At 45.2% G+C, this 14732-nt stretch overlaps 1 long non-coding RNA gene across 1 annotated transcript; it reads right to left on the reverse strand.

The window, feature by feature from the left end:
* Window positions 1-4780: 4780 nt before the first annotated feature.
* Window positions 4781-14472, reverse strand: LOC128949860 (uncharacterized). The gene is made up of 3 exons (XR_008484291.1): window positions 14250-14472; window positions 13742-13859; window positions 4781-4884 (listed from the first exon to the last, which is right to left on the reverse strand). It is a non-coding gene; the product is annotated as an uncharacterized LOC128949860 (long non-coding RNA).
* Window positions 14473-14732: the final 260 nt, after the last annotated feature.

Genomic DNA, 14732 nt, shown 5'->3' on the forward strand with positions numbered 1-14732 from the left:
GATGAGAAGGTCAATTAAAAGTCCGCGACATCCGCGATGCGCCACTCCCAAGGTGGCGGCTTCTCGGTGCAGGGCTGCAGTACCGCGCTCTGCCCACAAGGCGGCAGCACTGCCGCACGCCCCAGCCGGGGGCGCAGCGCGCCTCGGGGCTGCGGGCAGGGAAGGCGGCGAAAAAGAACAGGGGCGGCCCCCGCCGAAAACTGCTCTGAAATAAATGCCCCAAAACAACCGCGAAGAGGAAAAATAAACTTCTGCCTCTAATCTAATAGGATAAAAAAAAACAAAACAAAACCACAACAATTTCTTAAAAAAAAGAAAATTAAAAATTTAAAAAAAGGTTTTTTTCCTTTTAATATTCACATTTCTATCAATAATGTATATTGATGTATACTGTCCATTTATACATTTGTTTTTATGAATACATTTCTATTCCATATTGCATATATCCCTAAAACTTAAATTTATTTGTATATTTTTATACATATTTTTACATAGTAAGTATATATTTCTGTTCGGATTTTTACTTCTGTAACACTTACAGTACTCAAAACCCCTGCCTCTACCCCATACATGGCAAATAAAACCCCCTTTCATTTCAACTGTATTAAAAATCTTAAAAAAAATATTTTTCAAATTTGTATTTAAAATGTTTACTGATGTATGATCGATTTTGCATTTCTATTTAGCGATTTAGTTATAATTTATATTCTATGTTACATGTGTTCCTATTACTTATATTTTTTATATACTTTTATTCATATGTTTATATATTTATTATATCTTTCTGTGTTAGGATTTTTACATCTGCAACACTTACATTATTTAAAATAAAACCCCTGCCTCTACCCACATTAAAGCCAAAAAGAACCCCAGTCTTCTCAACTGTATTTAAATATTTTTTAAAACTCTATTTTTCAGGTTCATATTCACATTTACATTTAAAATGTATACTAACGTATACTCTTATTTGTATTCTCCATTACATCTCTTCCTATTATTTCTATTTGCTAATATTTTGTGTTTATATATATATTTAGATCTTGATTGTATATCTCAATATTTAGAAATATATAACAATAATATCTACATTCATATTATTTAAAATAAAAACCCTGCCTCAAACCCAATAATAAAAAAGACCCCAACCCTTTCATTTAAACAATATTTAAATAGGTTTTATCCTTATGTCTGATTTTTATATTCATATTTGTATTTATCATGTATATTAATGTCTATTGCTTACTTATACATTTATCCTTATCAATGTCAAGTTATAAACAAATTTATATTCTATATTACATCTGATGCGAGTAGTTATTTATGAATTTTTATACATATTTTTATACATTGATTATATATTTCTGCGTCAAGATTTTTACTTCTGTAACACTTACAATATTCAAAAAAACCCCCCTGCCTCTACTTAAATAAAAGCCAAAACATTCCCTTTTTTTTAAGCTATATTTACATATTTTTATATTTATATTCCCATTTATAATTTATATTGCCATATAATATTATTTATATTCTATACTACAACTCTTCATATTACTTCCATATATTTATATATAAATTTGTATTAATACTTTAGCAATTTCTCTTTATATATTTATTATATATTTCTATCTTAAGATCCACATTTCTATATTACTTACATTATTTCAAATAAAACTCCTGCCTCTAACCAAATAAAAACCAAGGACACCCCTTTATGTGAACCAGATTTAAAATGTAGCAGGTAAATTTATTTTTCAAAATTATAATGATATTTATATAGATATTTTTATTTATTATATTCATAGATATTATATATATTAGAGAGAATACCTTCTAATATAATAGATATGTATTTTCTGTATTATATTTTTTTTACTTATATATACAAATACAAATCTCTATAAATATTTAATTTAAATAAATATATTTGTATATCTGAATTGATATTTTATTTCTATCATTTATTTAAAAACCCCAGCCTACAACCTAATAACACCCCCCCATTTATTTTAACTCTATTTAAATGTTTTTATATTTATAATCTATATTTATATATCTTTGTGTATATATATATATAACAGACTATCATTAATCTATATGATAATATATTACAATTATATACCACGCATTATAGTTTTATGTATGTATCTGTTATCTATATTTATGTCTACCACTCTAATGTTATATTTATTTTTAAATGTATATTTATTTCTATTTTCATCTCTATATTAAACCATACAAGTTCATTAACCTCACGCACCAGAACCACAACAATACCGTACCTTTGTCAGCACCGGCACGCAGCACATGCTCGTCCCATCGCAGCACATCAAAACAAAACCCATTGCTATTACTAACGGAACAAATGTCCCACAACGTCATTGAACCCTAATAAAAACTCAAATAAACCTAACTGTCAATAAATATTAAACCCCACTATAAAGTAGCCCAAAACCTCCGCACATTCTCATCATAAACTTCCTCCTAAACCAGTATCTCAAAAACCCCAAAAAACTCAAATACACCTTGAAAATGACACAACTGCTAATAAAAACAAACACCCAGTAAAAATTAAATCAAACCAACTCACTAGACTCAAAACTGTACAACTGACCCTAAACATTACTAAAAAAAGTCCCCAAAGCTCTACCTTTATGCTAATGCACAAATAATAACCTATCATCTAGAAAAGTTATTTGAAAAAATTAAAAAAAATAATTAAAACCATGAAAATCAAAAACCTAAACTATTAAAATACTAAAAAATATCACTACCTAAATTAAAAAACGTATTGCCTATAAAAACCCACCATATAAATGCCCCTGTCCCAAAAAATAAAAAAAAAAACAACTATCGAACCAGAAAGAAATCAGAACTTAGGAACACTAAAACCATAGCGTTCAAGAAGTCACACCACATCCCTTATCATACACCAACTACAAACAACAGAAAACAAAACAATGAATTCTTAAAAACCACCTTAAAACCACTACATTGAAAAACATTTCAAAAATTAAAATCTGCATTTAACAAAAGCCATCTCATAAATTCACACCCAAAACTCCAGCAGCCCAGCTGGCCCTACCAAAGCTCTATGTTTATACATACAGCAAACAAAACCAAAATCCCAGTAATACCCATCAGAAATCTATGAAACAATCCTATTGAAATTAATGCTGCCTCAAATACAAACCAACCCATCCAGAAAGTCAGCTTCACTCAAAAAACAATTTACACAGAGTTAATAATACCAAGAAATAAAACAACACACCATATACCACCAATGAATATAATAGTCAAGTAAAAAAAAAAACACTACATTTTTTTCTTTTTATTTCTTAAACTAACTTCTTTTATTAGCTAGAACAAAAGATTTTGCCAGGACTGTAACAACAACAACAACCTCTTTTTCTTCTTCTCCTTCTGAAATGTCCCTTCTCACTCCCAAATTCCTTTCAACTCCTGAGTTTACATCCAAGCTGTCGTGGTTTGACCGGAAATGGGACATCTGGGATATTTTGTTTTGCTGTGATTACCAATGGGTAATTGGAATTTAAGATGGGCACTTAGTTTGACCAGTGGGACATTTGGATCCGCCTCTTGAGACTACGAACTCAAGGGGTTAAAAGCAGGGCTCTTGGCCTTCGGAGCCCTCTTGGGATTTCCGGCGTGAAGAAGTCTCTCCCCCGGCCCAGTTTCTGGCTGGGCTGGGGGAGGGGAGAGCCACGTGGGCCATCTACGGTAGGCCCGGGTTCGGAGGAAGGGTGGCAGACCCTTGAGCGACCAGTTTATTCCCCCCCCAGAGAATGCAGCCCGTGCTCGAACTGTATATCTTGAAACTTGATATCATGTGCCGGCAGGCAGCACGGCTGGGAGGAGAAAGGGGGGGGGGGGGCAGCGGGCAGTCCGGCCGCCTGGGAGACCTTTTAACCCTTTGGGGAATGAAGGCTTCGCAGAACATTGCCTTTCCTGGGAAAGGGACAGGAGTGGAAGATGAAGGAAGAAAATTAGGCCAGTAAGGAGGGTCTGGCAAAGGGAGAAGAGAGATGTTGAAGGAATGGAGGAAGATGGAGTGGCAGTTTTTGCTGGACTCTTTTTTGTTGTATTTCCATGGACTGTTTCCTGGTGAGGCAGAGGCTGTATTGCAGGGGGAAGCGGAGGCTCGGCGTCAAGAGAGTTTGGTTTTGAGACCCCTCGGCCCCAGGGGGTATAGAAGACATGGGGGGGACAGAGGTCCCAGGATTGTGACTGTACTCTGCTTGGAACGAGACGAGGCATTCTTAAAAGGCCCTGAAGGCAGGCCCCTGCCCCATCCCATGCCAGGTGGTGAGAGCACCTCGGCATGGAAAGGAGATGTCACGAGGTAGCAAGATACCGGGCGGATTGCTGATTGTGACAAGAAGTCCGTGGCACAAGGAAGGACTCCGTCTATCCCTTATGAGCTGAAGATTTGATTTTTTTTTCCAAAGGGTGGTGCCAGACCGAGTGTGGATAATTTTTTGGGAAATGTAAATGTGTTTGGGAATTTGGTGGGAGGAGGATAAGGAAGTGTTTCTGTGTAGTTCTCATTCTCCTTGTTTTTTTCCCTGTGTGTGTGTAGGTTAGTAATTGTGTGTGTAGTTTAGTAATTGTGTGTGTAGTTTAGTTAATAAACTTCTCTTTATGTTTAAGTTGGAGCCTGCTTTGCTTATTTCCTGGCCACATCTCACAGCAGATATCAGGTAAAAGGTATATTTATGGGGGCCTTGGCTTTGCCAGGCCTTAAACCATAACACAAGCAAAAAGCAAAATTCGTGCACTCGTGCGTTCGCTGCTCCCGTCAGATTCTCTCTTCCCCTCCACATCTTCTCACACTTTCAGTCTTCACGCTGTCCCGCCGTGATGAGTCTGACAGAAGAATTGGCACAAGCTAACAGAGCATTTCCCTCCCTCCCTCCCGCTGCTTTCCTCAGCGCATTTCAATCCATCCCAGGCCTGCAACGATGCACCCTCACCCCAAAGCTCACAGCAAGCGTGCAGCAGCTCAGGCTCACTTGCCTCCAGGGCTCTGTGCCTTGGATAGCCGAGGAAACTTCTGATGAGCCTCCGTTCCAATCAACTGGAATGCAAACTCACCTCCATCTCAGAGCCTCAGTGACCTCGGCCAGCCCCTTCCTCACTTCCCTGGGTCACAATGACTTCCAGGCACAAGGATGCCAAGCAGGTTCTTGTCTTTTCTCTTGAGTGCCAACAGGTCAAATATGTAGGCTTTGACATAACTAATTACCCTCTCTTTGAACTCTCCCAAGGACACTTTTAAAGAAAAGACACAAGATTGCTGCTACAGCCATGTGGGATCGGGAGGAAAGCAGCAAGGATCCCAGGCCAGCGGCGCGGCCGGGCAGCGTCACGTCCCTGCCGCCCTGTGACAGGGCGCACGGCTGCAGGGCCCCAGAGCCTGCAGGCCCTGGAGCTGCCACACGGATGGACCCGGTTCCCTCCCCGGGTGCCCAGAGGGAAACCTGAGGGCAGGTGTCCACCCCGAGGGTGCACCCAGAGCCCCGGGCATGGATGGAGTCACTGGCCGCTCTCTGGGGACGAGACCCTCCCTGCAGGTGACGCTGCCTTGTCCTCTCCCTCCCTGTGGCACAGGCACCTCCAGGCTCCATGACCAGCCTCCTTCCGTCAGCATCCAGGTGTGGTGTCGGAGCCAGAGGGGTCGAGGCTTTCCAGAACCATAGCATCCTTTAGGCTGCAAAAGCCTGCTAAGGCCATTGAGCCCAGCTGCTGCCCCAGCACTGCCAAGCCCCCACCCAAATCAGGTCCCTAAACACCACATCTTGCCATGCTTCAAATGTCTCCAGCAATGAGGACTGCCCTGGGCAGCCCGCTCCTATGCCTGACCACCCTTTCAGTGAACAAATTGGTCCTCAAAGCCAATCTGAGCCTTCCCTGCTGCAACTTGAGGCCATTTCCTTTTGTCACGGCACTTCTTACCGGGGAGATCTCGGCACTTCAACCTTACCTGCTCCTTCCCTAGGAGCTCTCTGGTTTGCCTGCATGAGAGGAGAAACACTCCCAGCACAGGAACGGCAGCTCAGCAGGTCCCACACCGAGGCAGGGGAGTAGCTGTCCTCACCACAGCTCCCGTGTCAGCTCTCACAGAGCGGCTCTGCTCTGCCTCCCGGGGGCAGATCTCTGCTCAGCGCTTCAGAATTGCCTGTTTGGAGGAGGGGGAAAAAACAGCTTAGCCAAGATTTTTATCCAGACTTATCTGATGTCTTTGCCTGCTTTGCCTCTTCCTGACTTCTTCCTGCTAAGAAAACAGCTGCCTTTGGACTTCTAGGGGCAACTGCCACGTAATGCTTGAAAAGGAACTACAGAAAAGTGCCTCATTTTTCAAGACTCAGCCAAGAAGACAGACAACTGCACCTTCTCCATCCCCACTGCCTGCAGAGCTGCCAGGCACCAGGCCAGCTCTGCTCCTGCTTCCAGTTGTTCCCAACTCTGCTGCAAGAACTGAAGGCTGCTTTGGCATTCCATGGCTCCGCTCCTCCCAAAAAAGATCTTTCAGTGCCGTTCTCCCTCCACGGGAAGGGCCCTTTTGTCTCACACGCTCGGTGACACGAGGCTGCGCCAAGCTGCAGCAGCCTCTGCTCCAGCTGGGAAGGGCTTTCTTCTTCCTCTGGCACCTGCCTGGCACAGGTTGCTCACACATGCTGGGGCTGCCCCATCCCTGGAAGTGTTCCAAGGCCCATTGGTGCTCTGGGATCAGGCTCAGAGCAACCTGGTCCATGGAACCGTGTCCTTGCCCACGGCACCAGGCTTGGAACGAGGTGATCTTTAGAGCCCCTTCCAACCTGAATTATTCCATGATTCCATGAACTCAAAAAACTCGGGGAATAAATCTGTAAAGTCACTAAATACATAAAAGCATATCCCCATCAGCATAATTTTGAATGAAAAGTATATCTACAAACAGGGAGAAATATTCTATGTATTTGCTCTTGCTACCTTTCAGGTGTAATTTCAGCTATCTCTTCCAGTTTTAAAATATTCTCTTTTGAAATAATAAGCCGTGTTCAAATTTTAGCATTTTTACACTATTGCAGAAGCAAAAATTGCTGACAATCAGGCCGTGTCATTCTCTATGGAGCAGAGCCATCGTGACAGCATTCCTGGGACAGAAATTTTACAGGATGTCACTCCACAGAGAGCACCAAATTCCATATCAGTTGGCAGTTCTGCTCCTCCACATCAGAAAGCTAAACTAGGACAAGACAGCCTCGGGATTCACGAATGGCAAGGCAATAAGAGACACGCCTTAATAATATCATTACAATTTCCACAGATCTGCCACCTGATCTGCGACAGCACAGCACCCTGGCCCAGAGGAAGGTGAGCCTGCCCAGGACAGGGGTGGAACTAGGTCGTTTTCAACATCTCTTCCACCCCAAACCATTCTGCGGTGTGATGACACAGGAGAGTTGTAAGGGAGAAGAAGGATGAATTCCTTTGGAAGGATCATTGTTTGCCTCTCTAGTAGCAGGCTTTACTGGCAGGATTGTTTTGCTCTTGCACTGACCTTGGCTGAAGGTGCTTCACCCTGCAGAGAGCGGTGACAGCCTGCTGCACACGCTGTTCTTGGGCAGAGCGCACGGAGCCAGAGGGCAAAGAGCCCCCAGCAGGTCTGTGACAGGAGCGGATGCTCCTCCCCACCTTTGGAAATATCCATTAGGGATTTTTCCAGCAGATGGCAACAGCAGACCGGCGTGGACTGCAAGGGCAGACTCTGCGGGCTGCCTGAAACCTGGCTGGGCTCCACCCAAAGCACCTCTCGGGTCTACTCCTCCCGCTCCTGGCATTGAGCCTGGCTGGCAGCCCAGGGCATGGTTACTGGAATACAGAATGAATCAGTGCTGCAGGAAACTGCACAACAAGCTCTGCAGCTCTTGCTGTGTGTGCAGGCCTTAAAACACACCTGGTGCATTTGGAACAGATGAAAATTATGGCTCCCCCTGAATAAACATGATTTCTCTCCTAGATATCATTTTGAAAAATAATACTTCAAGGGGTGATCAGAATGGGAGCACAGACAAACACCAAGAATAAAAACTACAGCGTTTGATGCTTTATCAAAAGGTGTGCCTGCCCTACCGTGTCGGGAAGCTGGACTGCTGGACCCAACTTTGCAGCACATTCTTGTCATTGCTTCTGAGCCACCTTCACCAGCTGCTCTCGTGGCATTTGCCGTGCCATTTGCAAATTACAATACGAGCGAACCTGGAAGGCAAAACACAAGATAAATTTACAGCTGGACGGTCAAATCTTTTTCTCCAAAATGCAATCAATGTACAGCTTTCCCCTTAAGCTGAAGTACAGGCCAAATTCATAGAATCACTCGGGTGAGAGAAGCCCTTCAGGCAGTGAAAACGAGCATTTAGGTGTGGTATGAAGCTTGGGGAGCCCTGAAGAGGCCGTAAAAGTCGACTGATATTCTTTGGAAATTACAAATAAAAAATGGGAGGAATGAATTTACAATGAACCCAGTGCGGAAACGCCGCAAGGGACAGCTTGCAGGGGAGATGCCTGAAAGCCAAAGCTGTGCTTCAGTGGCATCTGAGGTGGCAATTTTGCAGAGTGCCTGTACACAAGTTTCTTTTCACTGCGAGCAGTGAGCAGCGGCTCAGAAGACCTGGCTGTAAAAAACACAGGTTATTGTCCCCAAGCACATGCCAGTGGTCTGGAAAAGGGTGACACTCGTTGACATGACTGTTGTGATTGCTCAAGGGGAGAGCTCCTCAGTCCTCCTCACTTCACTGATGCTCCCCATTGGGGCGCAGGTGAATGGCACCACTGGGCTGTGCTTCACCTCCCTGGGTATATTCTGTGCAGGGAACTGCAATGCCATTGCAACTTTTCTGCTCTCACGTCATTCTTCCAGAAAAAAAACCAGTACCTTGAAGGGGAAAGTGCCCTGTCCCTGTCCCACTTCCTTTGTCACTTGTGCTAACCCACAGCACACACTCCCTGCACATGTTATCTGAATGTTAACTCTGTTTACAAGTGCTGTGAATAAACCCCAATCCAACTGAGAAAGTTCCTCTTTGCTCACATTTCAATACAAGGCTGGAACTATCACCTTGCAAAGAACTTTCCTCTACCACTGCTAGATGCAAAACCAAAAAGTAAACCTAGGAATGCCTGCCACACTCCAGCACACAAAGCTGCTGCTGCTGCTTTTAATGGCTTAGCCTGAGGGCTTTGCTGCTCTTCCTTTGCTCTGCTAATGGGAAGGACTGGGAGACCTCTTTGAACTAGCTACACATACCAAAGACCGAATAAACAAGTATTCTTCATCCCATTTCTCTTAAGAGTTTGTCCTGACAGATGCCTTCTCCCTCCTGAGGTGTGGATTATAGTTTGTGTTTCCCTTTTTTTCCCCCTTTAGCCCTGGAAGCATTTCACACCCTGCTGGGCAATGCCCAGAAGTAATCAGACTGACTGAACACGGGAAACGCAGACAAAAGAAAAGGCTGGAAGCTACTGTTCTTCTCCCAGCTGGCACCGCCAGCTCCTGAGGGCTCAGCCACGACAGCCCACGTTTGTGACAGTACCTGTACGCTCTGGGTGTGTGCAGCCCTTGCGTCGTGCGGCAGCCTGGAGCTGCAGGCTCAGATATCCACCGCGAGCTCCTGGATCTTCCAGGACAAAGCCAGCTCTCCCTGCTGCTCCCGTGTTGCGCTGCCTGTGGAGCAGGGAGGGAAGGAGAGGCACACAGGTTAGCACAGTGGCAGTGCACGAGCTGCCAGGCGTCACCCATCTGACCCGCACCAAAGAGGAAATCTTAATTTTCAGAACTTCCCATCATGCCACACAAGACACTGAAGCCGTCCAAATCTGGAAGGGATAGCCTGGCATGATGCCTCCCCCAGGTCATATCTTACATCAAGAGTTCTTTTTCTCCTGCACAAGGCTCTATATCCTACTTGGACAGATATACAAATATCTATAGAAACTACAGATATTCAATAAGCCATCTTAAATCATAACAGCCAGGCCTCTGTACGACCGTGCTTAACTCCTGCTCAGCTCACGCCATCTCCCCGTTCCTCAGGCATCAGAAACCACTGAAACTCCCGTGTTTTCCTGGGGGCTGCCTGCCTGCTGCCCTCCTCTCACCAACGGGGCCACCTGCCAGGCTCCCCAGGGCACAGCAGCCTCCAAGGGGAGCATTCGTCTGTTTGAGAGGTGATGGAAAGCCTGGGGAAAAAAAAAGCTCAGCGATACTGTGGCTCTGAAGGTGCAAGAACCATTACCCTGGAGACGTGCAGCTCACCTGGTTCATGCTGGGCAAGTTCTCTGCTCGCTTCACCTGAGCGTTCAGCTGGAGAGATCCATTTCCACGCGCTGGGCTGGCTCCATCTCCGTCCCTGCTGCGAGAAGGTGTTCAGGGGGATGCCGCTGCCCGCTCAGCAGACGCTTCACACACTCTGCCAGCAGCAGGGGCAGCCTTTGAGGCCACACCAGCCTGGCACAGAGTCACTGAGCCATTCTGACTGTGTTAACAGCACCACGGATGAACCCCCATACCCTCGGGCCTTCATTCTCCGGCACCCCGAGCCCCGCGGCTGCGCGGCAAAGAAGGAAAGCGGGCACCGGAAGAGAGGAGCGAGAGCAGGGCATGACAAAGGGCGGCGAGGGAGGGCGGGCTGTGCAGGAAAGCGGGACGGGAAGGGAAAGCCCGGGAGGGGGGTAGAGGGAGGGTGGACAGAGGAGGCAGAAACGGGGAAGAGAAAGGGAGTAGCGGGGAAGGGGCTGGACAGGAAGGAGCCGGGCTTGTGGGGGGAGAGGGAATGGGGGAAAGGGAGCGAGAGAAGGCGAATACGGGGAGAAGGAAGGAGGGCGAGAGAGAGGGACAGGCGGGGAAGCCTCACAGAGCCCCGGCTGCACCCCGAGCCCGGCCCGGCGCCTCGCCCTGCCCGGGAGGCTGCGCTCGGGGGAGCTCGGCTCGCTCCGGAGTCACTCGGCTCCAGTCGGCTCTTCGGCTAAACTCGGCTATTGTCGGCTAAACTCGGCTATTGTCGGCTAAACTCGGCTATTGACGGCCGCATTCGGCTCCATTCGTCCCTCCGGCTCGCTTCGGCCGAACTCGGAGCCGCTCTCTGCGCGTTCGGCTGAGGTCGGCTCGGCTCGCCTCCCCGAGGGCGGGCAAGCGGCGCCGCCTCACGTTAAACTCGCCCGGCTCGGGGCTCTCCTGCTGCCGCGTCACGCGGGCGGCCCGGCCTTCGTACCGACACGACCGGGAGCGCGGGGTGGCACAGGAGCTCATTGGGCTGTGCTAATTAGCACTCGCGCTAATTAGCGCGCACGAGAGCGGCGGGCTCGGTTCGGCCGAGCTCGGCTCCGTTCAGGCAGCCTCGCAAGCCTGGCCTCGGTTCGCTCGAGCCCGTCAGGTTCGGCCGGTCTCGCCTTGGTTCGGCTGAGCTCGTTCCATTCGGCTGAAGGCGGCGTCGTTCAGTCGTGTTCTTATAAATACCTTTCTTTATTGACTGTATATTTCTATATTTAGATTGCTACTTCTATGATTCCAAATAAAACCCCTGTCTCTAACCAAATAAACACAAAAAAAGCCTTCTTTTGAACGATATTGAAATATTTTTATACTTTTGTATAATTATATTCACATTTATATTTATAGTTTCTTTTGATGCATTATATTCATAATTATATATAATATATATAAAATTCTAGGAAAGTATCTAAGTTATTATTTATATTAGGTATCACATCTACTGCTACAACTAATTTTTTCTTATAGGTTTAAATTTTATATATATCTGTATATATTTATATTTCTATACTTAGATTTCTCCCTTTATATTATTTGTAGTTATAATTTTTACAATCAAAACACTGCCTATTGACAAATGAAAAAACCCACTTTGTTTAACTATTTTTAAAAATATTTTCATGCTTAAATTGTCATATTTATATTTATAATTTGTTCAGTATTACATGAGAACATACCTGCTCCTGCACTGCAGCGGGGCTCCCGCTCCTGGGGACCTTGGGGTGCCCATACGGCATCAGAGCCCCGCGTCTTCATCCCCTTCTCCTCTATTTAGAAACTACACTGGAACCTTTTCCTGGGAACAAAGACGTTACCTAAATCCTCTCCCCGTGTCCCAGACAGATGGATATTCAGTTATTAGTTGGCTGGGCAGCAGTTTCTTAAATAGAATGATAAACAGGATGCGAACATTTTAGCTACAAGCAAATAGGCAAATCTGAACAAGGTACTGGTGGCCAACACCAACCACCAAAGTGATTTTGAAGCCATTTTTTAAACAATAAAATAATGATACCACAAAAATTAAGCAAAAAGCTAACTACTGGCTAAGAAAGAAGGAAAAATTAACTTTTGACAGCAACAACGTTCCAACCAGACAGGCTTTTTCCTCATGTCATACCTTGTAACTACCTCTCTTGGCAATTCTCGTCATGTATCCCAAAAGGAATAAATACCTCAGAGCGTCCTAAAGCAAAAAGTAGCACACGTGAGCCCCTCACACTCCCGGGAGGCCGGCACAGCGTGCACTGAGTCTGCAACAAATTCTGCTCACTGAGGGTCTGCAAACAAAGGTTCAACTGATGAATTGAACTGATTTTAAAGAGAGGTTTTCGAAGCACTGAAGCACAAAAAAGAACAAGCAGAAACAATTCTTAAAAAAAACCTGCAAGTTTCGTTTAGCATATATGCGACTGATTTCCACCCTGTGGCTTCTCACTTGGATTCGTCTGCAGGTTCAGGAAGATGACAATGCACACTCTGCCTTCCCTGAGCCCCCCACAGCAGCGGAGCGCTGCTCCGTGCGCTCAGATCATCAGGAACTGGATTACACGTGCCCGGATGGACCGGAACTGCTCTGCTGCAGATTCAGGAGACGATGGCAGAGAGGGGCTGGCCGAGGCGTCGTCCCAGTTCCGTTCCTGTGTGACGAGGAGCGGTTTGTTCCCAGCAGCTGCAACAATCCCCAGCTCGCTTCCATGGTGAGTGCCGATGGCACACAAATGGCAGCCCGAGGAAATCGTGTTCTGGGCTCTAAGTGGTTGGGACGGGGTCCGATTTTTTGTTTTGTATCTGTATGATGATTAGTACAACAGGGCCCTGACCGATGACGTGGCAGCACAGAATTAAAAACTCCTCAATAGGATTACATCGGCTTCTAGGAAAAGACAAAAGCCTAGGACCCTTCTGAAATCTACTTTTAATCCAGAGCACACGGATTGTCACCATGCTGCACCTTCCAGCTTTTCAAAGCAGCTTACTTCTGAAGACCAGGAAACACTGATTTCTACAGAAACAATGGGCAACCCCCAGGCTAATCTAAGCACTACTGTTTAATAGGGGACCTGCCAGCGTGCCAGTCCAGCCTAAAGTGTGCTTTACTTCAGTCTAACATCCCCACAAAATTCTTCTCACGTCTCCCAACCCTGAAATCTTATTTTCCCCTATAGCTTCTCATCATTAGCAATTTCCAAGTAACATGTTTTTTTTACAGCATTCAAAAATGTCATGCTGGACTGTGCTAGAGAGTAATCTGCAAATATAAGCTTAGCAAAGTTTGAATTGACTTGTCCAGAGAAAAAACCTACAAGCGAACACCTACACCTGCCTACAAAGAGCTAACAAGCCCCTGGCAGCTGCCAGCATCAAAGCACATTGGATGTTTCTAATACAGGGTAAGGATAACAATATCACCTTTTGTTCTCTCCAGCTTGTTTTCCCTGCAGTCATATTTTGCTTCTTATGATTTTTTTAGTCTCCGTATCTTCGTGGACAGCACCGAGCCTGAAGACAAGGATACGAGAGTCTTTCCCTGCCGTACGGAGAGAACCAGGAAAACAGTTAAAAAGAGAACAGGGTAGTTTGAAATTCATACTTGCAATGAGAAGCAGCGCCTAACCAACAGAACAAAAGTAAACAAAGCATGATAGCTCCCTGGGGACAGAAGACTTACAAACTCTCCAGAATTTACAATTCTAGCGAGCATCCCCTTCAGGACGGCAGCCAAGTGTCCCGTGAGGTGGTGCTACACCAAAGAACAATCTGAGAGGTTCCAAAGAGCGAAATGCACGATATTTTGCAAAGACATAAAATCTTGCAAAATAACAAAAATACAATGGATGTAAACTACAGGGCAAGAGTACAAGTGTTCACTTTAAGAGCTGGAACCATCCAGGTGAGCACCTGATAACTGGATTCTCACCAGAGTTTGAACCCTTCAGGTCACCGAAGAGTTTTCCCCAGAAATTTCACAGACTGAGTTTTGATAGAAGTACAGTTGCCACATCCTCAGAAACGTCACCCATTCTCCAGGTGTGTGGAGGGAACTGCAAATGGCTCTCACGTAGTTTGAGCTACTTCTGTAAGGTCTCAGGGTGAATTTCACCAGATGCAACCAAACAGGGCAACTCCCTGTGGGACAGAAGGAACCCAAAGCTTGGGTAAGCAGAGCTGCAGCAAATACTGAGGAAACAAACATAACAGTGTAAAAAATAATAAACCATCCTTTTTTTTTCTCTTGTTTTTGTTTTTTTCTTATTCAGATCAGCATAGCAATTAAAGAGAAAGTGAAAAACTCACCATTACTGAACATTTCATCATCTGCAGGCTGAGCATCCTTAGCATAGAGGACTCCAAAGTTAAAATTCACCGATCCCTGCGAAATAAAACCAAATATTGTATGATA

Source organism: Melozone crissalis, unplaced genomic scaffold (assembly GCF_028551555.1).
Source record: "Melozone crissalis strain CALT ecotype California unplaced genomic scaffold, PUWL_Pcris_2 ptg000319l_1, whole genome shotgun sequence".
Classification (NCBI taxonomy): Eukaryota; Metazoa; Chordata; class Aves; order Passeriformes; family Passerellidae; genus Melozone; species Melozone crissalis.